This window comes from Solanum dulcamara, chromosome 6, assembly GCF_947179165.1.
Source record: "Solanum dulcamara chromosome 6, daSolDulc1.2, whole genome shotgun sequence".
Taxonomy (NCBI): domain Eukaryota; kingdom Viridiplantae; phylum Streptophyta; class Magnoliopsida; order Solanales; family Solanaceae; genus Solanum; species Solanum dulcamara.
The window spans coordinates 15,205,730-15,233,658 of record NC_077242.1 but is presented as its reverse complement, the minus strand read 5'-3'; positions in this window follow the sequence as shown (position 1 = coordinate 15,233,658).

The window sequence follows — 27,929 nt, the reverse complement described above, 5'->3', positions numbered from 1 at the left end:
GCAAGTTCTCTTAGGTATGTAAGGCTTTAATGAGAGTATTCTTTTTGATCTCATGCCTAAAATATTTTGATTATAAGTTAAATTATGTTTAAATCTAGGGTTTTATCCAATCTTCCCCAAGCTATGAGTTTTATGCAAAAGCTAGAGTTTTCATGAAAGATTTGGCATGCATGTTAATGAATTAGTATAAACTACACATTTTATTATATAATTATGATTCTTCAAGCATGTGTCAAGATTATTTATGAAGTTATGAAAACTACTTTTGAGCATTTATAGGTTATGCATGATTTCAAGTAAGTTGTCTCATGTTTAAAATCATATGCATAGAAGTAAAGATATGTTTATGAAAGACATATTTGAGCACTGCCTCACAACACTTATGATTTAAGATATAATTTTTGAGCTTAGTCTCACTTATGATTTATGATATAACTTTTGATCTTAGTCTCACATATGATACAAATATATGGATAGTTTTTATATTTATGAGAATTAATATGTATTTATGTTATTTTGGAATGATGATTTAGCATCGAGTAGACTTTTGGGAATGAAGGTTTTCGTTAGCATTTGGGGACCTTTAGTTACAATCCTTAAGTCGCATAACTACGTGCCACCGTAGGACTTGACTAAACAACTCCATATGTCCCTAAGAGCCACATAGATATGATATAGTCTTATACCCTGGTAAGGTATAGGGCAACCCACCCAACTAGGTTAGCTGTTGGACATCATGAGCTCACATGGTGTATATCGATTATAAAATACTCCCAGCCTATGCATCTTTTTATTATATGTTCTTAAGCTTATATAATTCATTTTAAGTATGATATATTATGAATATGATTATGCAAGACTACTGATTTAGACTCACCTTGATGTATATGCTTTTAAAAAAGGCCCTTTTAAAATGATATTTATGCATGGACTCCAACTATTTCTTTCAGTTCCTTTATTATGATTATAATTTTAGAAATTTGATGTCACGATCCAAACAAGGGCCTAGCTGTGACATGACGATCGGGAGCCCGAACGATCCCAACCAAGCCTCTTAGCATACATTTGTAACAACCCCTAAAATATTGTATGTCGGTATTTCAATTGTCGACGAAAATAATACAGCCTCTGTATTGTGGGCATAACTTTTCATAGGTTGGTCCAAATTAGGTGATTCAAATTTCTGGGTAATCACAACATCCTTACCTACAACTTTCATGAAGAACATAACTTCAAATTCGGAGTATAAGTAGGTCAAATAAATTAATCTTTGCAAGATATAGTGCTGTGAAGGAATTGAGTGTTGATAGAAGAAAATTCATATCTCACTGTAGGTTGCTCCAAATTGGTTGATTCTTGAACGATATAAAACTAGACTTCCATATCTACAATTCTTATGAAGAAACCAAATCCTAATAAGGAATTTATCTTATTCAAACGTAGCTTCGAAAAAGAGTATTCTATTAAAAAGAACTCATCTTACCTACCATGGAAAGATCTAGATACATTTGACATCATGCATGACATAAATTGTCCTCCATTTAACATCATCCATGACATCAATATATTCCATTAAATTTTCAGATTTTTCTTTATAATTATTTTATTTATTGTTAGGTCCCTCTTTCCCACCTATAAATACCACCTTATTTCCTCATTTTATTCATCAAGCTTTCTTAAGCATTTCTTCTCTCTATATACTTCTTCTCAAATATAGTTTTAGTTTTAGTAGTATAAAAATACTACTCCGGTGATTCTTATACTCCGGGTAGTACACAAAACGCTCCGGCAAGAAGAAAAGGCTAGGGGTCCAAGAGTGTTCCAATTCGGAGTAAACCTTCGGATTTAAGGTATGTAAGGCTTTCATAGCATTGGATTGAGTTCGTCCATGCGCCCAATATTTAAATTTATTATAATTGAGTTATAGTTGAGTTTTATCCAAATCTTGAATTCTAGATAAATTAATTCTTCTTCTATTGAGTTGATATATTTATGCATTATTATTATTATTATTATTATTATTATTGTTATTATTATCTCTCATATTATTGGAATTATTGTTCATGGCTACTTTCCCATGAATCTTAATTGATTTGATGTTCATGAATATTTTTACACATGTTTTGAGTAAAGATGTTGGCTTTTTATTATTTTCATTGATAAAAAGAAAGTTATATGAATTAATACTATATATGTATTTTATTGAGTTTTAAAGAGTTGAGTTTGAATGAATTTGAACAAATGATATTTTGAGCAAGATGTTTTGATGAGATGTAAATGGTGTTTTTTGGAAATATAATGATTGATGAACATAAAATGAGATGAGTTTGATGATTTAAATTAAAGTCCAATGAGACTAGATGATGAGTTTAATATGAGCACATATTTTGGGAGTAATATTGAGCACCGAGTTGGGTAAGAGTTTAATTGACTCAAACCCCAGAACTACGTAGCCAGCGTAGGATGGAGGCTATGCCTCTTAAGTCCCAAAAAGAGAACTTTGATGAGTGGATCCAAGATGGTGATGTCCTTTACCCTGGCAAGGTATTGGATGGATGTGGCAACGACATCGCTTTGTTGTATCATCGCTAGCCCATAAGTGATGGTTGTCGGTTAGAGAAACTCCCAACTGAGTAAGCATTGCTTATTACTATTATTTTTATTATTATATTTTTAAACTTGCATTACATATTCATGTTGAGATGATGTTGAGTTTTGAGATGAGTTTTCTTGAGAGGAGTTTATTGATATCTATCCTTACCTTCCTGCCATTTTACATACTCGTACATTCCACGTACTGACGTCATTCGACCTGCATCGTTTTATGATGCAGATACAGGTATTAGAGATCCTCAACAGGCGCATCGTTGAAGATCATTTCTTTTCTGCTATTTGGTGAGTCCTTCTTGTATTCGAAGGAACTCCTTATCCTTTTATTATTGTTGAGTGTGATGTTTCTTTTGAGGTAGCCATGGACATGTCATTGGCACCATCTAAGAGTATTAGAGGCTTCATAGACAGAGTATGATGATGTAATCGGAGTAGTTCTCCTTAGAAACTACTTCTTATAAAAATTATCTATTTTTCCTTTGATTATGACTAGCCCACATTAGTATTCTTAAGTCTTCCGCTGATGAATAAATAAGAAATGAGACCAAGTGGTTCTCTCGAAAGCCAGAAATGGTTTCTGAGTGCCGGCCACGCCTAGGGTACCCTCTCGGGGCGTGACAACATTGCATTCATAAGGTCAAGTAAAATTTAATGAAATCAAGCGGAAGAACAATCTCAATCATAGAAGTATAGGAATGAAAACGAAAACTCAAGTCATATATCCTAGAATGGACTACATCAACTTTATGTGTAAACATGCCTCTATAATACTAACCTAGGTGGGGCATACAACAAGCCACTAGCTCACCCAAATAAGAAAAGAATATATCAAAATAACAACATTGTCTAGAGATAGAAAGAAAATATAAGCTCGATAGGTAGTCCCTAAAGCATGAAGACTTACCAAATCAGGTGAACAAGTATTCTACCTAGCCACGAGATTGTGTAGGGTGATCACCAAGCCCTACATTATAACACAATATAGGCAAACAAAAGAAGTATGTATTAGTGCTTGGAATGTACTATGTAAGCGTGCAATGCAATATGTCATGATATAATAAGGTGACACAATGGGCCATTTTAAAACCATGAAATCATTTGAAATACTATTGAAACCATAAGACTTGGCCAATGCAATATAGGAACCATAATGAATCATAAAAGAACTTAAACACTATAATAGAAATCATGAGTTATTATAGAAAAATATATATTTTAAAAATACCATGAATCGTAATGAAGTATACCATAAATCCTTTGAGAGAAACCTTTAACCTTGTGAGAGTACATACTTTACTTTATGAGAGATACCACTATAGTAAGAAATACCTTAAACATTTTGAGGGAGACTTTTTACCTTTATCAGAGAAACCGTTAACCAAAATAAACCTGTGAGCTATAACATGGAGTCCTAATATTTATCCATACATGGGAGGAATGAAGGAGAGTATTCAAAGGTAGTATCCTATATGCCTATGTGGATCCACTAAGCTACATGAAGGATCGAGCCTCAACTATGGGTGACCCTTAAGGAATCGAGTCTCTACTATGGTCGATCCTTTATCCTATGGTGGCAGTAATTATGGAACAATGGGATCTTACTACGGGTCTCATGCCTCGACTAAGGGAGAGAGACTCTATCCCAAGGTCCACTCGGTGCTAAGTAAACTCTCAATGGAATAGTTTTAGCTATAAAATAATAGGTCAACATCATGTGGGAGGGGCCATATCTACTACCTATCCACTCTTTATAAAAGCATAGTCATAGAATAGCTCTTTAATTATTAACTAGGTGAGAGATCCTACACCATCATTCATAATTAACTCGAATTTCATCATAAAACTCAATTCATAATTTCATGTAATATGCTTGAAAGCCTTGTCAACTCATACTCATAATATATAGCGTACCATTGGAAATCATAACATAATGCATAAGACTTATATGGAATCATCTTAAAATCATGTAATTAAATGAAAATCATGATTAATCATATAGGACAATGTCAATTTAACCATAATTGAGATAACCCATTAATGGATTTATGAACCCTAAGTAGCATGTAAGAGAATTTATTAAAAAATCATTGAAATAATGCAATATTTAAAAATTCATGCATATTTGAGTAGAGAATCATGTAATAAAACTTAATTCATAAAATTTGAAGAAAAATCATGGAATCCATAAAATCTCATACTTGAATTAAATAGAAAGACTTTGAGAATTGATTGGGTTTTATGGATGAAAGGATTCATGAATTAATACCCACATACATTGATGAATTCTAGCCTTGAACTTGAAAAAAGGGATTTGTTCTTGAAGAAACCCTAGCAAATTTCTTGATGATGATGAAGAAGAGAGGTCTTAGGAAAGAAGACTTGTGATTTTTAAAAGTTGATAAGAAAATGAGAGTTTAAGAATACTTAGGGTAGTCAATAGTTGAGAACTTAGTCCCAAAAATACGTCCACATACATTAAGGAACTTATAGGGAAAAGAACAAACAACCCCTCATGAAATCAGATCGAAAGACCCTACGAATCATTCTTTACGAGTCGTCAAAAGTTTTATGGGTTACAGACCCAATTCTTCCTGGCAACCCTTGAAAAATGCTGAAGAAATAAGCCTCTAATCTTCTTCTATGACTCATTTTTATGAGTCTAATCACTTCTATGATTCGTAGCTTTTTCCTATAAGTTGTAACTCAAGATCCTAAATCTCTGATATGGTAGTCTCTAGTAAAATGGTCATACCTTTTTATTCGAACTTGAAATGAGGATAACTTAGTAGTGTTGAAAAGAGAACTCAAAGACTTTAATTTGATAGGTCGTGCGCTACCTAATTCTATATATTCTAGGATATATAATCATTTGAAGTTGAACCAAGTAAAATCTTTCACCAAAACTCAATCGGTATGGAAGCTTTCAACTCGACTTTGTGCTAGAGGATTCTTGTGGTCTTAAAATATCTCCAAATTTATTCCCACACTGAAGAATTGACCTTAACATCTATGCACAATTAAGAATCATCCAGTATGACCTTACGGATGGCCCTCTATGGATTGTTATTTCCTCCACAGGCCGTAGCCACATCGTAAACCAAGGTGCCTGAAACATTAGCTATTGGAAAGCACCTTTGACTTCTACAACTCACCCTTATTAGTCATCGACCCTCCTACCAGTCGTACAAATGACCCATCAATTTCCCCCTTCACTTATTCAAATATGAATTCAGGACCCAATCCTATGATTCCATCCCACAATTCATAGAATCCTTTAGGAGTCGTAGGTCAACTCATGGGAACTGGCACATTCCAGTTTTTTTCCAAATATCCATCATTTTGGCTTTTCAACTTTCAGGGAACATTCATCCTCGAATGAGATTCAACTAGAAAGGAAAGAATATAGAAAGAGGACTAGCAACCCAACATGAATGCAATGACACATTAAAATATATAAACCATGAGATTTTCAAACTTATAAATCATGACTTTAAAATTAACTTCATGAATATGCATGCATATGAAAGACATAGAAAAAACTAAAACGTTGGTGTTTAAATGATTTGAGCATGAACAACTTAGTACCTTAGGCTTCAGCAAAAAAGAAGAGATATGGATATAGCTTCATCATGTCTGCTTCCACTTTCGAAGTAGCACTCTCTACTTGTTGATTTCTCCACAATACCTTAGCGGACACAATCTTTTTATTTCTTAGCCTCTTCACTTGCCTGTGTAATATTTTCCATCGAAACCTCCTCATAAGTCGAGTTCTCTTCAATATTCACACTTTCCAATGGAATAATAGAATTTGGATCACCCAAAAACTTCCTCCACATCGATATGCAGAACACCGAATGAACCATAACTAACTCCAATTGTGAGTCTAACTCATATGTCACTTTACCAACCCACTTGACAATCTGATATGGGCCAACATAGCGGGGACTGAGCTTCCCATTCTTACCAAAATGTATCACACCCATCATGGATGAAATCTCAAGTAAACCCAATCATTAACCTCAAATTCAACCCTAATTCTATGACTACTCCAATACACTTGCTTAAATCCCTTGACACGATGTCATCAATAGTCTATTGCAATTACTCACATATCAACAACCACATATTCAAGACTCTCATTCTAACCACTTTATATTTCCTTAGAAGTCAACATCACCTAAGAATTTTCATGACTACACTAGTACCTCTACATCCGCATTTGCATTAACTCCTACCAAAGGGCTCACCAAAAATATTCTTACGTATATGCTGCACACAAAATATTTCACCTTGATATTCCTCCATGACTACATCCTAAGTGGAATAAGCATACTACAATTATCAGAATGGATTATTTTAAGCAAGACCGACACGGGGCAATCTCTATAGATTTTCTTAACCAAATCACCAATTGGAGTTTAAATTGAAAAAGGCTCTAGCAAGATTTCACGATTTATATCAAATCTTATAGCAAGGTAAGGAGTAACAAAAGATAATGTAGCACCTGGATCTAACAATGGATAAATAAAGACTTTCAATAAACTAGTTACATCATCGAGCGAATTCTTTAACTCTTGCTGAGTCTGAAGGGCATAAAATCTGTCTTAACGCTGACCCCCACCCAAAGTAGTAGCACTTTGATCCAGATGACCTGTAATTTGGGTCTAAGCCTGAGTTCTAGTACCACTCCTATACTTCCTTGCATGATGACTAGACTTTCCATGCCTATATCAAGCACCCAATCCCACTAAGTACTCTATCCTATGGTTTTTCTCACACTTGGAACACTTGAGAATAGTAGATCCACTAAAACCATCACCGAATTTGGATTGAAAAGTCCCACCTTTGCATCAAGCCCTCTTGGAATCCATCCCTTTCTTAGAAGCCACTGGACAGTCCCTCTCCTTCTGTTCACTTTTGCCATAACTATAACAACTCCTTATGTTGTACAAACACTCCTTTCGATTATTCTTACCACACTACTAGCATGAGGAGTAGGATTTTTCCTTTCCATCACTCTTACTCAAGTATGAGCCAAATATTCCCCTTTTGACATCTTCTGGCGATTAAATTCATTTTCTCTCTTAGAATTCCTTTTGCTTAACCTTTTTCTTCATTTGACATTCATGCTCACAGGAGTTATTTTTTTTGATTAAATTAAGCGGTCACAGCTCGAGCCAATATCATGAGGACATATCAGAGATCCATATTAGAGATATCAGCACTTGAGGATGGGTCAATTTGAATGGAAGGGCTACCATCTTGACCAACCTCCTAGTTTCTTTCTTCTTGATGAGACATATTCTGAAATGCATAGGACACGAGTTAGAAGAAATTCCTTTAGAGTTCAATTTTATTGCATGACAAGATCATGAAAGAAGTAAAGATTTCTTAAAATGCATCATAGCCTCCTATTCATAGATATAGCGCACTTCACATCGATGAGCAAGACTCTACTCAATGCGGCATGTTAGACACCCTAAGACACTTGACCCTTGTGCTCTGATACCATGTTTGTCATGACCTAGACCTGGGTCTAGCCATGACACAGTGATCAAGAATCCAAAGGATTCCAATAAGCCTCTTATCATATATTTCATTCATAAGGTCAAGTAAAATATAATGAAAAATCTCAATCATAGAAGTCTAGGAATGAAAATGAAAACTCAAGTCTTATGTCCAAGAATGGACTACATCAACTCTATGTCTAAACATGCCTCTATCATACTAAACTAGGTGGGGGCATAGAACAAACCACTAGCTCACCCAAACTAGAAACGAATATCTCAAAATAATAACATATTCTAGAGATAGCAAGTAAATATAAGCTCCATATGTAGTCCCCGAAGTATGAGGACTTACCAAATCAAGTGAACAAGTCTTCTACCTAGCCACGAGAATGTGTAGGATGATCTCCAAAACCCTACATTATAACACAATGTAGGCAAACAAAAGAAGTATGTGTTAGTACTTGAAATGTACTAAGTATGCGAGTATGCAATGCAATATGTCATGATACAATAATGTGATACAATGGGCTATTTTAAAACCATGAAATCATTTGAAAAACTATTTAAAACCATGAGACTTGGCCAATGGAATATAGGAACCATCATGAATCATAAAAGAACTTAAAAACTATAATAGAAACCATGAGATATTATAAGAAATTACATACTTTGAAAATACCATGAATCGTAACGAATTATACCATAAATCCTTTAAGAGAAACCTCTAACCTTGTGAGAGAACATACTTTACTTTGTAAGAGATATCACTATAGTAAGAAATACCCTAAACATTTTGAGAGACACTTTTTACCTTTGTTAGAGCAATCGTTAACCGATATAAACCATGTGAGATATAACATGGAGTCCCAATATTTACCCATACATTAGAGGAAAGAGGGAAACTACATATATTTTCATTTTCTCCACGAGTCGTAGATCCAAATTGTAAACCAAGGTGTATAAAACATTAGCTGTTGGAAAGCACCTTTGGATTCTACAACTCACCCTTATGAGTCATCGACTATGCTACCATTCATACAAATGACTTTTTAATTCCCCCTTTTACTTATTCAAAGATGAACTCAGGACCCAATCCTACTATCCGCAGAATCCTTTATGAGTCGTAGGTCAACTCGTGGGAATTGACACATTCCAATTTTTTTCCAAATCTCCCTTATTTTGACTTTTCAAATTTTGGGGTCTTACATCCTATTTCACTGTTCTTCTATATGTTATTTATATGATTATGATAGTGTTCCTTTACATACTCGGTACATTCCACGTACTGACGTATACTTTCTCTACGCTGTATTCTTTTATGATGTAGATTCTGACACTCATTCTCAGACTCATAGCTAGTGATGGTTGTATCAGTTCCCAGTCAACAATTGGTGAGTCCTCCTTATTCGAAGACTTCATGGAGTAGTTTTAGTTAGTTCCTTTACTAAGAAATGGTAGTCGGAGGTCATGTCCCAGCAAACTTATTTCTTTTGGTTCAGATGTTAGAGGCTTGTTTCAGACATTAGTTTTCAATCTTCATGGATATTTTATCTTTTAATAAGACTCTTTAAGCATATTCCAACTTCCACTTAGTTTTTTTATGATATGCTTTGATGTGTTATGCCAAGGGTTAGAGTGGGATCACTCATGGTTCCAAGTATGTGTCATGTTTAGGATGTAGACTCAGGTCGTGATGTCTAAACAATCATATCTAGTAGAGTCCTTTTTATGGGTGTAAAGCATGCCACACTTATAAAAAGGAGGCTACAGGATGTTTAGGAAATACTTTACCTTTTTTCATACTCTAGATCATGCAACAGAGCTATCTTCTAAGAAACATATACAGATTCATGCGGTTCTCCAACACTTCTAACTATTCCTCATCTTCGAGGTGATAGAAATAGTGAAGCTCGATTCTTATCGATTAGTTGTTCTCAGATAGAACTATCAGCATTTTAGAGACTACACAAAAGGCTTGAGATGAGCCCATTAATGTGTTTTAAACCTTCAATTCAAAATCATACGTCCTTTGTATGTGAATTGTGTTGTTGAGCCAAAATATAATATGCATTTAGATTCTTCTATAATCTTTTATTACATTGAACATTCATGAAAGGAGAAAGAATGTGTCCAGATTCCTGGTTAGTATTGACACCTGAAAAATAGTGTAATTTTGAGATTTTATGATGTATAAGTAGTAGAATGACACAAGATTAGGAGTGTGAATCTAGAATTATAGCAAAAGGTGGGGATAATGAAATATCAAAGTGTAGCTTATTTATATATATATATATATATAGAGAGAGAGAGAGAGAGAAGTTATGTATCCATTATGTTAGAATTGAGGTATTGAATCTTCAGGTGGTAACCACTAATGTCACGACCCAAGCCCGTAGGTTATGACTAGTGCCCGAATTGGATACTCATACACACACTTGCTATCTATAATCGATCAATACTCACATAACATGAAATTTATATGGATGGAGCATCGTCTCAAAACTGTCACATATATATACATACCAAAACCACCTGTATCTTAAGGAGTCACAATCGTCAAAAGATAAGATTACATAGTATGTAAGCCAACAAGGATGACACTACGAATGGGAACGTCCCAAAATATAAGTCATACTAACACAACTGGATAACATCTATATACAACCCACATATATGTGTACAAACCTCTAAGAGTATCAACAATAGCATATGATGAGACAGGGCTCTGCCGTACCCCTGAAAAAACAAATATATATATTAGAGGGATTGATATCAAAAGTCTAAACTCCGAGACAATGGAGTACTTTAAAACTGCTGAGTAGAAATTCTAAGCTGGCGGATCTCCGAAATGAGTATCTGTATCTATGGACATAAAATGCAGACCCCTAGAGAGAGGGGATCAGGACAATTTATGTACTGAGTATATAAACATAAAATACAATAAGAAAGATCATATCTAAAGTAGAGGTTTCAGGATATAAGTATGATGCCGTTACTTAAGAAATCACTGTACCTGTGCCTTATGAAATAAAATCATGCATGATTATATCATATATCATTTCCATCCTATTATGGACTCGGTGAATCTATTATATACATGTTTATCATATTGTGCCCATCATGGGGCTCACGCGATTATCACATCATCATGTCATCATATCATATCATATTATCATACATATATATATATACCATAACTGGCCCTTTAGTGAGGAACTCGGTGAACAATACAGTGAAGCTGTGCACAAATATATACCCAGCTCGGGACTTTGTGAAAGATGTGACAATAGTAGGCACGAGCAGAGTAGTGAGTAACCATATGCATTTAAATCATCATTTGAGACTCAATTGAATAATCAAAATGAACCATCATTTGGAAATTAAGATAGTAGTCATCTTAAATACCCTTCGATTATTATTAATTATACCAAACATGAATTATATCAAAATAGGATGGCTGGAATCATACACATGTATCAATACATAATGACATAAGTTCCAGGAATCAAGAATATTAGCCATCCTAGTGTATCTAAAAATAAGAGCTTCTTTGAAATTTATACATTCGTCGTCCATTTGTTTCATATGGATCATGCCAAAAGAAAGAAACGTTAGCTTTATATACCTTTAGTATTTACTTGTACACAATACGTATATGCTGCCCAATATTGTCTCAACCTATATTAAAACATTAAACACTACGGTTAAGCTATGGAAAGGCATAAAGCGTACTTTATCGTTAGTATGTTATTTCTAAAAGAATTTGGACAACACCTCTCCTATACCGCTCACTTTCCCCACTTTCAAATCAGCCATACAATCACCAAGAAATATCAACAATCACACATTCAAATGCCATGTCAATACAAGACAAGACGATATTCAAAAATACCCTAAACAACCCACATAACATTTGACTTTCGTTAATTGTCCACATGATGACTACGGTGCTATCGAATTACTCTTAATAGGTTGCAGCCATCATACCTTATCAAAATAATTTATAACAGCCCAAAAGTTAACCATACAATGCACAATCATACTACACTTAATCCTTTAATTCAACACAAGTAGCCACATATTACAACCAACCCAATCTAATTCAAGAAACTTCAATTCTGTCCATTTTAATATCAACACTAATCATGGAGTTTTCTTACTTCCAATTCCATTTAATACAATTTAATTATAACATCATTTCTAGAATAAGGCATCCCAAATGCATAACATCTGACAACAATCCAAATCCATTTACAACTACTACATCTTCATGTTATCTTTAATGATCCATAGTCTTAACATTTTTATCGAAATATTGCTACAACAACCCAACCAACATACAACACAACATATATTCTTAACTATCATTAATATTTCAAGCTCAACAAGAACAACAACAACATACCAAAATAACCCCTAATTAACCACATAAATATGCTCAAAAACCTTATGAACCCTTACAATATGTCAAGGAAACCACCTTCAATTTTTATACGTTATTTCGTACAATCTTTTTATCTATTTTAATGGCATATAACAGCCCCATGACAACAACATCACTCATTTAAATATAAAAAAACTATGTTAATGTTACACCAAATTCTACAATAGCCCACAAATATCTTACCAAATAGCTCTAAAATATATACAATATCTTCATATACTTTATTCTTCCAAATTTAAGAACAACAACTCATCAAAAATATCAAAACAATATCAACAATTGTTATACATCATCACTAAACTAATTCCATCCATTTAATCCACCTAAACCAACCCCTTCACCCATAAATCTCAATAAATCAACAAACGAGTTTATAATGCTGTTTTCTCCGTTCTAATCTATTAAAACTCTAAATAAACTTGTTAACAATGAAAAAGGGACTTTAATATTAACTCAAGTGTGTAGCAACCACATTAACACTTCTCTTTCTTGGCTGTTTTTAGCTCAAATTGAAGGCACCGCAATGTACAACACTTTTATCTTCATGAGCTTCGAGATTCGGGGCTTAAATTGTGGTCAATTTTGGTATTTTTCTCTAGGATTCTCCTCTCTCTTGAAATTTCTAGACATTTTTGGTTTGAAAGATGAAGTAAAAATCTAAAAAATTCTATTTAATGGCATGGGTATTGGGCCTGACCTGAGTTCGAATCGGGTTAGGTCGAATCCACTGTTCAGTTCAACCTTTTTGCCTTAAAATGTCCATATATTCTTATACCGATGTTACATTCTAACCCACAACCTATGGTTGGAAAGGTATTTCAATTATCTACAACTTTCATTTTGAGGGTTTCCCAAATTCCCACATGCTAAAGGGGTTATGGCCTCTTGAAGTCAGATTACCTGAAAACGTGACTTAAAAAAAATCTTTTTCAGGCTTCCACTTTAAATTGGCTCAAGGGTCATTCTTGAGTTGTGTTTAATTCCCATATATTATCCATATAACTATCATTTACAAATAATTTATGCCATTTTAAAATTTAAAATTAAAAATACTTGAATTTATGTCCATTAGCTCACGCATAGTCCAATGTGAAAAAATACGGAATATAACAACTAAGGTGAAGTAAGTTAAAGTAATTTGCATGGTAGAAGGTAGAGAAGAAGTCAGTGGTTAGGGGTTAGGGTTGATAGATCTAGGCGTTGCTTTGTGATTTTGAAAAGGAATCGCTTGACGCTTATAGAGTTATGAATATAATTTAGACGTATGGATGGATAAGTAGTAGTAATGAGGGAAAGAAGGATATGCTAATATATTGTAATTAGATGAATAGTAAGATTAAGATCAATTTTCATTCATATGAGGTTTAAGTGGACTAGTGTTACTCAAATTTTATCTAGTAGATGCTAAGCTAGAATAGCATGTGAAGTTGGGTTGTTGTGTATGTTCGGTGCTAGACGCTAGGTTTGAAATGTGAATGATCACCAAGGTGAAAATAAATGATAGTTTTAGGTTAGTGATGCTAGTTTTATGAAATTGATCTAGTAGGCTTGAAATAACATATATAAGAATTTAAGTTTATTAACTTTCAACAAGTGTCATGGTGAAAGTATGATATAAATGTGATCCATAGGTGATACAATAAGTGGTGACTAAGTCATTGGATAAAGGAGATCCTTAAGCATTAGGAAAATAGAAATGAACCCAAGGTAATATGTGGTTGCATGATATTCTAAGATTATTAAGTATTATGTATTCCTAGTTAGTATGTTTAAATATCTAGGTGTGGAGAAAGCTAAGTATAGTATGTCTTATTGAGTATTCTCAAGAGTTGAATCAAGGATTTAGAGATAGACAATGTTGTGTCTTTTAGTGATGCTTTATTCTCCATTGAGTTAGAGGGATATGAACTTAGAGGTGTGATATTAGTAGAATAACAAGAAAGATTAGATTATAAGGTAATATGGGAAATGATTATGTTTTCTATTAAGCATTTGTGTTATATAATGATGATTATAGAAGCTAGAAGAAGTAAGAGTGGTATCTCTTAAAAGAATATTCTATAACAATGCTAGTATCTTCCAAGTATAGTTTGTCCGGGTAAGTTAAGCATTTATTTGTTTATTATCGCTGAGTTTAGATGATATGAAAGCCCACAGACTTGGAATGTCATCTTTGGCCTTAGGGGGATATGATAGGGAGGAGGACCAAATCAAGTCTTGCGAATCAAATTGTGATGAATTTCAAAAAGGGTTATGGTGAGATAGTAATTCATTTCTACTCTAGAGAATTCCTCAAATTTCAGTCATTAAGACATTCTACTTATCTTTTGCGTGTTAACATCGTGCCCATGACTCATAATCATGCACCTCATACAGATTCCTACCCATGCTCAGATATTAGAATAAAAAGCAATAGCTTCAGAACAATGACTTTCATATTACTCCATGAATCTATGACTACTAGCTCTATGACATACAATTCACGATTTATGATCCCATGATTTCTTAGCATGCTGAGTCCTATGTACTCATGATATATTCTTGGTGATAAGTGAAATCACAATACGTTATGTATGTTTTCAGATAAGATTTCTTAAACAACTCATACCTATGGTTTCGTTATTCTAAATCCTACTTACGTCAAGCCATGGTGGTGATGAATAGTTATTGTATGTTCTATGCCCAGGACGTCTCTCTATGTATACTTTATGCTTCAAGTACATGACGTACTCATGCCTATTATGTGTCTCTTTAGACCCCTATATATGAGAGTCAAAGCCATGATAAGTATAAGCTATGATTTTATAGTACCTCTTTTATCTCAGATCCTCATATTCTAGTCTTTCAATGATTCTTCCTATGTTACGATAGTGGTATTGATAGCAGCTGAATGCTGATTTTAGGAGAGAAGATAGTTGTATCTTATTGGGAAGATCGGGCTATGACTATTCTACCTAAGGTTATAAAAGTGGAGGAAAGTCAAGGATCTATTGTACTAAATTAAAAGAAAAGTCTTGGTATGTCTCTTGGTATAGTCCTTGAAAATTTTAGCTTGTAAAGATGTTAGAAAAGAAAAATAATGTTAGATGGGTTGGTTACCTTGATGTCCATGAAGTGGTTATAGTTATAGTCTTAAATATTGTGTTGATAACATATGGATGAATGCATTATGCACTTAAAGCCTCTTGATTTAAACTCGAGGTTAGTTGAATATGGTGGTAAGAAGAAATAGTATTCTTGACATGGAATTCACTATAGAAATATATGATTAGTACTTTCATCTTACATATAGCACCTATAGACTACAAGTTAGGCTTGAACATGATGAGAGCATGTAGTTAGACTCAGACTTGAGTAATAATAGTCACGTGTACCCATGTGAGGATTGTGAGTTATAGTTGATAAAGGGTATTATTCAAGAAGAGAAAGTGTGGTAAGAAGAGTTTCGAAGCTTAAAAGTCAGCAATCCTATCGCTTAAGTCACACTAGAACTATTCATACCTTATGCCCACCGTACCCATATCTCATGTCAAAACGCTTTAGATGGTGTGTGGTTTTCCATGTTCAAATCTATATCGTTCATACTTTATGAAACAATTTTGGTGTCTCACATGAATTATGCCTATGATTCCTTCCCCCTTAATGCTAAAAAGGTTACCTTTCCTAGTATTACAGAGGCTAATGGAGGCTAAGTTCATGATATTGTCTATATCCTTCATGCCTAATCTGTTTCATACGCTCTTAGCTCGTGCTTTTACATTTCTTATTTCTGATTTCTAGACCTTAATTGTTAGTATAAATTAGTTCATGCTATTATATAAAACTCAAGTATCTCAAGGAAATCTTGGCTTACGCTATTTGTATGTCTATTCTAGCTTTGAACTTCATTCGAGGACAAATGATCTCAAGGGTAAAATATTGTAACACCCTGTAATTTCTAAGCTAAGATTCAAATCACTCTTCGTATGCGTATAGGCCTGAGCCTGGAGATTTTTAAGTTTTATATGTATGTTAAGGTTCATTCCTAAGTAATTAAAGTGTATTATAGGTCAGTTAGTGTAAACCCCGTAAGTCGGAAAGTTGGAACCAAGGAGAAAAATTCTCAAATCTTGAACTGGACCCAAGTTCAGACTATCTTTACAAGTCATAGAAGTTTACACGACCTATAGAAATGATCATGGAGGGAGTCATTATGGTTAGTTGGGACCAACCTTAAAGGGAGTTTCTACGACTCACTATTACAGTCCGTTCTCCAGTAGATGACCCGTAGAAAATTTCTATAGGATGATTTTTGAGGCCTTGTTCAATGAATTCCTCTGGGCCAAGTATACGATTTGCAGGATGGGTCATAGAAGCTATGACGATTCATAACCACCACCCATCACAAAACTTCAGAGACTTGCATATTTACACATTTTGGGACCATCAGGACGGACAAATTTGACGAGTCATGATAAAGATTACAGATCGTAGAAACTTCTCGTTTACAAACTTCAAAGACTCAATTTTTTGGCCCTTTTCTTATACATGAAGGACGAGCCATTTTGATGAATCCTTATTGTTTGGATGACCTATAGGAATGGTTTCGTAGGTTCAAAGTCCAAGATTAAATGAAGAGCAATTGTGTCTTTTTCAAAGTTTGGTTTACTGAACCTAGACACCTTTGTGGACAAATTCAAAGTCTATAAATATACTATTCTTCAAATTTCCCTCTTATTCAATTCATTCTCTAAAAATTCCTAAGGTAAGAACAAAGTTTCTCAAGGTTTCTCCCTCAATCTAAAGCTAGGGTTTCCAGATTTCTTCAAGGTTCCTCTTCAATACTAAGTGGACTCAAACAAGGTATGTTGAGATTTATTTATGGGCTCTTTTCATCCATGAAGTCCCAAAGATTTCTCAAGTTTTCATTTAATTTTTCAATTAATTATGAAGCCTAATTTTGATGAATAGCATTGGGCTGATTTGATTTCATTTTTAAATGTTATCAATGATGTTTATATGCATTTTCTCATATGAATTGCATGATTTCAAGTTGATTTATACATGCCCATACATAAAGCTATATTTTTAAGCTATGATTATGAAGTTAAGATGAGTTTGTGAGTTGATAATGAGTTAAATGATTTCATTGAAAGTTTTATATATGTTAAAGTTGAGATTTATGATTCTAAAATTAAAGTTATGATGATGATTAGAGCTAAGATCAAAAGATGTTTACAGATGGTGATAAGGACAATTCTTACCAAAGTTATGGATTCTTATGAATCACCAAGTAAATGAGCTATTCCTAATATATTTTAAAGATGGATTAATAGGCAGTTCCTATCTTTCCCTACTATGTTATGATCATATTTTAATGAGTTTCCGTTGGAATATTAACTAAGCACCGAGATGACTTCTAGGTGGGGTTTGGTCGAATAATGCAGTTGGTTATCCAAGGGAATCTTATTAGAAACCTAAAGTCCCAAACTACGTTATCCATGTAGATTTCCTTCATAGCCTAGATAGTGGCTCCACATAGCCCAGTTGAGTTGAGCTGAGTTACCTTTGAAGTATGCCGTAGTACGATAGCCTCCCCTATTTCAATACAGAAGTTATCGGCCTGTCTCAATGCAGGAGTCATCGAATTCTATGTAATGGATCACATGGTCTTAGTTGTCATTTAAAGTTTCTATCCCACACAAGTTAAAGTTAAAGCTATGAGATGTCAAGTTATGAGTTTGAAGTTGAAGTCCTTTTGATATGCATTGGCCATGAGTTCCATATGTTTTAAGTTGCTTTTAAACTATACTCATATTCATTATGATTGGTCATGCATCCTATGACATATTGATTACATTATTTACTTCTTAATGCATACCTCACATACTTAGTATATTCAAACGTACTAATGCATATTTTGCCTACATTGTCTCATAACATAGGGACGGATGACACTCACGATTATCCCACTCATGGTTAGAGATTTGCTCTAGATTTCAATCAAGTTGGTGAGTCCTTATTTTACCAAGGACAAGAATTTTATTCATGTTACTATTGTTTACACTTTCTTCTATTATTAGGGTGAGCTAGGAGCTTGTCCTAAGCCCCCGTCAAAGATTAGACTAGAGGCATGTTTAAACGATATTCATTGGTGTAGTCTGGATAGGATATTTATAGAGTTAATTTCCCTTAGTCTTATTCCCCACTTAATAATTACTTTCGCTCATATTTATGTTGTTTTTTACCTTACGTATGTGATATATTCTAAGATGGCTTATGGTTGGGGTCTCTTGCATATCGATCGTCGTGTTATGAGGCTCTAGGTCGAGTTGTGACAAACTTGGTATCAGAGCATAAAGTTTAAAATAGTCCTAGGGAGTCTAACATGCCGCATTCAGTAGAGTCTTATTTATTTATGTAAAGCGTGCCACATCCATAAATAGGAGGTTGTGAAATATTTAGGAAAAAGTCTCACTTCTTTCATGATCTATGTCATATGGTAGAGTGGTTAAGCCTTTTTTCTCTAACGCTTGTTCTTTGCAATTTTGAGAATATGCCTTCACAAAGATACCACATTAGAAGAGCATGGTTGAAGAGGAGAAACAAGCTCTGAATGATCTTATGAATGATCAAGTTTCCAATGCCGAGTTTTGAGTAGCCTTCCAAGTGCTTTCTCAAGCCGTTACAGCTCAAGTAAATCGTAAGGTGGTTGCTCCCGTGAATCCTAATGCTAGTACGGTGGTAAAAAGAGTTCGATATTTCATGAGAATGAATTCTCCAGAGTTTTGGGTTCTAAAGTTGATAAGAATCCCCAAGAGTTTGTCGATAGCATCCATAAGATTGTTGAGATCATGGGAATTAGTCCGATTGAATGGGAGGAGTTTTCTACATAGCAATTAAGGGGTGTTGCTCAAATTTAGTTTGATCAATGAAAAAGTGATAACCCTAGAGAGGCGGAACCTGTGACTTGGGATGAGTTCAAAGGGGTGTTTCTTGATCTCTTTTTCCTATTAGAGTTGAGGGAGGCCAAACTGCAAGAGTTTATCAACATTAAACACAGTGTTATGAGTGTTAGGGAGTATGACCTTAATTTTTCTCAATTGTCAAAGTATGATTCATTCATGGTTGCTGACTCAAGAGCTCGTATGAGCAAGTTCGTATTGGGTGTGTTAGACATGGTTGCAATAGAATGAAAAAAAGTGATGTTGATTCGGGAGATGTATATATCTAGACTTATGACCTATGTAGAGCAAGTAGAAAGTGAGAACCTAAAGGTGAAGAATAGGGAGTCTAAGAAGTCAAGGACCAATGATAGTAAATTCTCTCATGCTAAGTTCAGAAGTGGTGGATGTCCTTATTTTTTGCCAAAAGTACTCCGGCCAAGTGTCTTCTAATGCTACTACTCCAAAGTTTGACAAATATAGGTTTCTCAACCCTAAACCTCAAGGAAGTACTCCTAAAGGCCAAGTTATTCCCGTATGCAAGAAGTTTGGTAGGAACCACAAAGGAGACGTTTAGCTGAATTGAATGTGTGCTACAGGTGTGGTAAGCTAGGTCATCATGCCAAGGAATGCCAGGTCAAAGATAGTCGCCCTCAAGGCAAAGTTGCTCAAGGTGGCCAAGGGAAACCAAAGGGTGGTCAACGCAATAATAAGTTGTATTCCCTCCATGGTAGGCAAGAGGTGGAGGAGACTCCCGATGTTTTTACCGGTATGTTATGGGTATTTCACTATGATGTTTATGCTTTGCTTGATCCGAGAGCAAATTTATCTTTTTTCCCCTTATGTGGCCATGAGATTTGATGTTAGTCCCGAGATATTACTAAAACCTTTCTCCGTTTATACTCTCGTAGGTGAGTCAGTTGTGTCTAAAAGAATCTATAAAAGTTATCCGGTTATGGTTTTCCATAAAGTTACCCTATCTGACCTAGTTGAGCTTGAGATAACCGATTTTGATGTTATCCTTGAAATGGATTAGCTATATGCATGTTATGCTTCTATTGATTATACAACCCAAGTGGTTAAGTTTCAATTCCCAAATGAGCCAGTCCTAGAATGGAAGGGTAGTAACTCTATGTTCGAAGGTCAATTCATTTCGTGCCTTAAAGCTCGAAAGATGATTTCCAAGGGTTGTAAATATCATTTTGTGAGGGTTAGGGATGAGAAATCTGAAGCCCCTATCCTAGAGTTGGTCCCTATTGTAAATTAGTTTTCGGATGTGTTTCTCGATGATTTACCTTGTGTTCCTACCGAAAGGAAGATTAATTTTGGTATAGACCTTTTTTCGAATACTCAACCTATTTGTATCCCTCCTAACCGAATGGATCCGACGGAGTTAAATGAGTTGAATGATCAATTGAAGGACTTGTTAGACAAGGTCATTAGGCCAAATATTTCTATATGGGGTGCTTGCGTATTGTTGTTAGAAATAAGAATGGTTCACTACGTATGATCATTGATTATCGGTAATTGAATAAGGTAACCATCAAGAATAAGTATCCAATTTTGAGAATACATGAGTTGTTTGATCAATTACAATGGGCAAGTTACATCTCTAAAATAGACCTCCATTCTAGTTATCACCAATTTAGGGTGAGGGAGTGTGACATTCCCAAAATGATATTTCGAACAAGGTATGACCATTATGAGTTTCTAGTCATGTCATTTGGTTTGACCAATGCACCTACGGCTTTCATGAACTTAATGAATAAGGTATTCAAGCAATACCTATATATGTTCGTGATTGTATTCATTGATGATATTTTCATTTACTCTCGAAATGAGGAGGAGCATGTAAGTCACTTGAGTATTGTGTTGCGAACTCTAAGAAACAAACAACTATTTGCAAAGTTCAACAAAAGTGAGTTTTGGTTAAGGGAGGTGGCCTTCCTTGGTCACATTGTGTCTGCTGAAGGAATTATGGTTGATCCTAAGAAAATTAAAGCAATTAAGAATTGACCTAGACCATTATCTCCTTCGGCTATTAGGAGTTTCTTGGGCCTAACCGGATACTATAAGAGATTTGTGGAAGGGTTTTCATCGATCTCGTCAGCTTTGACCAAGTTGACTCAAAAGAAGGTGAAGTTTCAATGGTTCAGAATCGTCTCTTGTAGTGGATGTCAAGGCCAAGCAAGACCAAGATCCAATGTTGGTTGAGTTAAAAAAGTTGGTTGCCAAAAAGTCATTGAGGATTTCTCCTAAGGAGGAGATAATGCGCTACGTTACCAAGACCATTTGTGTGTACCTAATGTTATTGGGTTAAGAGAGTTGATATTAAATGAGGCCCATAGTTCCCAATACTCGATTCATCTGGGTTCAACCAAGATATATCATGATTTGAGAAAAGTGTATTGGTGGAATGGCATGACGAAGGACATAGAGGAGTTTGTAGCTATGTGTCGAAATTGCCAACAAGTTAAAGTTGAGCATCAAAGATCGAGCGGTCTAGCCCAAGATATCAAAATTCCTACTTGGAAATGGGAAGATGTAATTATGGATTTTATAATGGGTTTGCCTCATACTAAGAAGCAACATGATTTCATTTGGGTTATTATAGATTGGATGACCAAGTAGGCTCATTTTCTACCGGTTACGCCATCCTATGGTACCAAAGATGTGCAAAGTTGTATGTACATGAGCTGATGAGACTTTATGATGTGCTCTTGTTCATCATATCAGATAGAGGTGCACAATTCACTTCATACTTTTGGAGGTCATTTCAAAAGGGTTTCGGTATAAAGGTTAAGTTAAGTACCGTTTTTCACCCTAAAATCGACGGTCAAGTCGAAAGAACGATCCAAACTTTAGAGGATATGTTAAGGGTGTGTGTTATTGATTTTAAAGGAAGTTGATATAAATATTTGTCATTGATTGAGTTTGCCTATAATAATAGTTATTACTCTAGCATCAAAATGGCTTATTTCGAAGCATTTATGAGAGGAGATGTAGATCCTCGGTGGAATGGTTTGAAGTTGGTGAGATAGCCTTGATTGGTGCAGATTTGGTTATCGATGCTATGGAGAAGTTAAGACTCATAAGGGAGAGTTGAAGATGGCTCAAAGTTGTCAAAAGTCTTATTTCGATGTTAGGAAAAAAGAGCTTGAATTTGAAGTGGTTGATGGATCTATTTGAAAGTTTCACCCATGAAGGGTGTAATGCATTTTGGCAAGAAAGGGAAATTGAGTCCTAGATACGTTGGACCTTACAAGATATTGAGATGTTTTGGCAAAGTGGATTATGAGTTAAATTTGCCATTTGAGTTAGCTATGGTTCACCCGGTATTTCATGTGTCTATGTTGAGGAAGTTTGTGAGTGATCCAAACTCCATTGTGCCATTGAAAGATTTAAGTGTTGAGGAAAATTTGACTTATGAAGAAGTTCTGATGGAAATCTTAGACCGGCAAGTTAAGAAGTTAAGAAACAAAGAAGTTGTGTCCGTCAAAGTTTAATTGAGGAATCAACAAGTAGAAAATGCTACTTGGGAGGCGAAGGTGGATATGATGAAACGATACCCGTACCTCTTTCCCTACCCAAGGCTAAAGTAGTAATTTGTTCTTATTTAAGCTAGTTGAACTCATACATATTCAGTTCCTCCTATGCTATTCATATTCATGCATATTCATGAAAAAGTTGATTTCAAAGTTATGATTTTATGTTAAGTTGAAGATTTCATGTTCCGTGCATTTTAAGATGTCATCATAATCATGTTGCATGGATAGTAATCTTTCTGTGTCCTTCTTATAATAAGTTAAATCTCATTCGAGGATGAATGTTTTCAAGAGAGAGATATTGTAAGATCCCGTAAGTCGGAAGGTTGGAACCAAGGAGAAAAATTCTCAAATCTTGAACTGGACCCAAGTTCACGACTGTCTCTACGAGTCGTAAAAGTTTACACGACCCTAGAAATGAGTCATGAAGGGAGTCATTATGGTTAGTTGCGACCAACCTTAAAGGGAGGTCATATGACTCACTATTACGGTCCGTTCTCCAATAAAAGACCCATAGAAAGTTTCCGTAGGATGATTTCTGAGGCCACGTTCAAGGAATTCCTCAAGGCCAAGTATACGACTTGTATGATGGGTCATAGAAGCTGTGAAGGGTCATAGGAATCACCCGTCACAAAACTTTAGAGACTTGCATTTTTGAAAGTTTTGGGACCTGCAGGACGGACAAAGTTCATAGTAATGGTCTCGTAGGTTCGAAATCCGGGATTAACTAAAGGGCAATTATGTCTTTTTCAAAGTTCAATTCAATGAACCTAGACACTTTTATGGTCAAATTCAAAGTCTATAAATATTCTATTCTTCAAATTCCCCTACTATTTAATTCATTCTCTCAAAATTCCTAAGGCAAGAACAAAGTCTCTCAAGGTTTCTCCTTCAAGCTAAAGCTAGGGTTTCTAGATTTCTTCAAGGTTCCTCTTCAATCCTTAGTGGATTAAAGCAAGGTATGTGGGGATTGATTCATGTGCTCTTTTCACCAATGAAGTCCCAAAGATTTCTCAAGTTTTCATTTAATTTTCAATTGATTATGAACCCTAATTTTGATGAATTGCATTGAAATGATTTGATTTCATTTTTAAATGTTATTAATGATCTTTATATGCATATTCTCATATTAATTTCATGATTTTAAGTTGATTTATAGATGCTCATGCATAAATATATATTTTCAAGCTATGATTATGAAGTTAAGATGAGTTTATGAGTTGATCATGAGTTAACTGATTTTCAATGAAAGTTTTATATGAGTTAAAGTTGAGATTTATGATTCTAAAGTTAAAGTTATGATGATGATCAGAGCTAAGATCAAAATATGTTTAAAGATGGTGATAAGGACAATTCTCACCGAAGTTATGGATTTTTATGAATTACCAAGTAGATGAGTTATTCCTAATATATTTTAAAGATGGATTGATCGGCAGTTACTATCTTTCCCTACTATGTTATGGTTATATTTTAATGAGTTTCCGTTGGAATATTAACTAAGCACCAAGAGGACTTCTAGGTGGGGTTCGGTCGAATAACGCAATTGGTTATCCAAAGGAATCCTAGTAGCAACCTAAAGTTCCAAACTACATTTCTCACATAGGTATCCCTCATGGCCTAGCTAGTGGATCCACATTGCCCAGTTGAGTTGAGTTGAGTTACCTTTGGAGTATGCCTTGTCACGGTAGCCTCCTTGTTTCAATGCAGGAATTATCGGATTCCATGTAATGGCTCGCATGGTCTTAGTTGTTGGTTAAAGGTCCTATCCCACACAAGTTCAAGTTAAAGCTATGAGATGTCAAGTTATGAGTTGGAAGTTGAAGTCCTTATGATATGCATTGACCATGAGTTCCATTTGTTTTAAGTTGCTTTTAAATTATACTCATGTTCATTATGATTGGTCATGCATCCTATGGCATATTGATTATGTTCTTTACTTGTTCATGCATACCTCACATACTTAATACATTCAAATGTACTAACACATATTTTGCATATATTGTCTCATAATGTAGGGACAGATGACACTCACGATCACCCCACTCATGGCTAGAGATTTACTTTAGATTTCAAGAAAGTTGGTGAGTCCTCATTCTACCGAGGATAAGACTTTTATTCATGTTACTATTGTTTACACTTTATTATATTATTATGGTGAACTAGGAGCTTGTCCTAAGCCCCCTTCAAAGATTAGACTAAAGGCATGTTTAGACGATATTCATTGGTGTAGTCCGGATTGGACGTTTATAGAGTTGATTTCCCTTAGTCACATTCCCCACTTAATAATTACTTCTACTCATATTTATGTTGTTATTTACCTTATGTATGCGATGTATGCTAAGATGGCTTATGGTTGGGGTCCCTCACATCCCGATCGCTATGGTATGACTAGGCCTTAGGTCAGGTCGTGACAGTTAGTATCATAAGGAACCTCTAACACTAAGCCATGTGCAAAACTTTTCTACCACTAACTTTTCACATGAGCTTATATAAAGGTCAACTTTAAACAATCATATAAACTAGAATATAAATAATTAGGTATCCTATTACCTATCAAACTAAATATATTTGAGTATTATTTTCAATGCCACCAAATTTATATCAATCCGAGTTTAGAGTAAAAAGTTATGATTATTTTACCAGAGACACTGCAAGTTGTCAATATCCAATGGGAAAAGTGACGGCTCGTCAGACTTGGCCTTCACACTTAGGAAGAAAGGCCCATTTTGGGTATATTTTTAATGTCTTGAATGACAGATCTTCACCCAACTAATGGTCCGTCACCTAGATGATGTCACATGGAAGAATTTTATCCATTTTTGTCTCTTTTAGGGTATTTTTGTGCTAATAACCTTGGGGAGTTATTTATATGGTCCTAAATGTGTAGGAAATAAGTTTTCATTATTAAATCATCTTTTCACTCCTAAATTTCTATGGTATCAACTTCCTCAACTCAAAAACTACCACAAGAAAAACAAAAGCTAAGGTTTCAAGGTTTTCAAGCAAGTTTTTATTTCAATCTTCATTCTCTCAGGTATGTAAGGCTTCAATGAGAGTATTCATTTCGCTCTCATGCCTAAAATATTTTGATTATATGTTAAATTATGTTTAATCTAGGATTTTACCCAATCTTCCCCAATCTATTAGTTTTATGCAAAAGCTAGAGTTTTCATGAAAGATTTGCCATGCATATCAATGAATTACTATAAACTACATGTTGTATTATATGATTATGATTCTCCAAGCATTTGTCAAGATTATTTATGAAATTATGAAAGCTACTTTTGAGTATTTAGAGGTTATGCATGATTTCAAGTAAGTTGTCTCATGTTTAAGTCATATGAATAGAAGTAAAAATATGATTATGAAAGAGATATTTGAGCATTGGCTCACAACACTTATGATTCAAGATATGATTTTGAGCTGAGTCTCACTTATGATTTATGATATGACTTTTGAGCTTAATCTCACATATGATACAGATATATAGACAGTTTTTATATTTATGAGCATTAATATGTATTTATGTTATTTTAGGAGGACTATTTAGCACCTAGTAAACTTTTGGGGATGAAGGTTTCCGTTAGTGTCTGTGGACCTTTAGTAGCAATTTCTAAGTCCCATAACTACATACCACCATAGGAATTGAGTATACTACTTTGTCGGACAATTCCATGTGTCCCTACGAAGCACAAACTACTGGATCCACATAGATATGACATGGTTTTATACCCTAGAAAGGAATAGGAAAACTCTTCCAACTGGGTTAGCTATTGGACATCATGAGCTCACATGGTATATATCGGTTGTAAGAAACTCCAAGTTTATGCATCTTTTTATTATATGTTCTTAACCTTATATAATTCATTTTAAGTATGTTATATTATGAATATGATTATGCAAGTCTACTAATTTAGACTCACCGTGATGTATATGCTTTTGAAAGAAGACCTCTTTAAACTGATATTTATGCATGGACTCCAACTATTTCTTTTAGTTCCTTTATTATGATTATGATTTTATAAATCCTATTTCACTGTTCCTCCATATGTTATTTATATGATTATGATAGTGTTTCCTTACATACTTAGTATATTCCACGTACTGACGCATACTTTCTCTGCGCTGCATGCTTTTATGATGTAGATTCCGACACTCATTCTCAGACTCATGGCTAGTGATAGTTGCATCAGCTCCCAATCAGCAATTGGTGAGTCCTCCTTATTCGAGGAATTCATGGAGTACTTTTAGTTAGTTCCTTTACTAAGAAATGGTAGCAGGGGCCATGTCCCGATAAACTTATTTTTTTGGTTTAGATGTTAGAGGCTTGTTTCAGACATTAGTTTTCAATCTTCATGGATATGTCATCTTTTAATAAGATCTTTTATGCATATATTCCAACTTCCGCTTAGTTTTCTTATGGTATGCTTTGATGTGTTATACCAAGGGTTAGCTTGGGACCATTCGTGATGGGACCATTCGTGATTCCAAATGTCATGTCACGTCTAAGATGTAGACTCGAGTTATGATAGAAATTTATCATATTTTCATGACACACCTCAACATCACTTTGAAAGGTCAAGTGTACCATCACTTTATCTTCCTTTCTTATGATTGAGGATTTATAAACTTATGAAATTATTAGGTTACACAATAACCACGGGTCCAATGACCATTCATACCATTTTGATGATAAAAATTACCTTTGCATTTTGAAGGACTATTTGGAGAACCCATAGTGTTCTTCCTTTTTATAATTATTACAATGATTACTATTATAATTTTGTTCCTCCAAGCCTTTTATTTATACATTCAATCACTTGTCATCTTTCAAACTCATTATTCACTACTACTACATTCATACGATGGAATGGAGCAAATCAATTGGTCGGCTTTC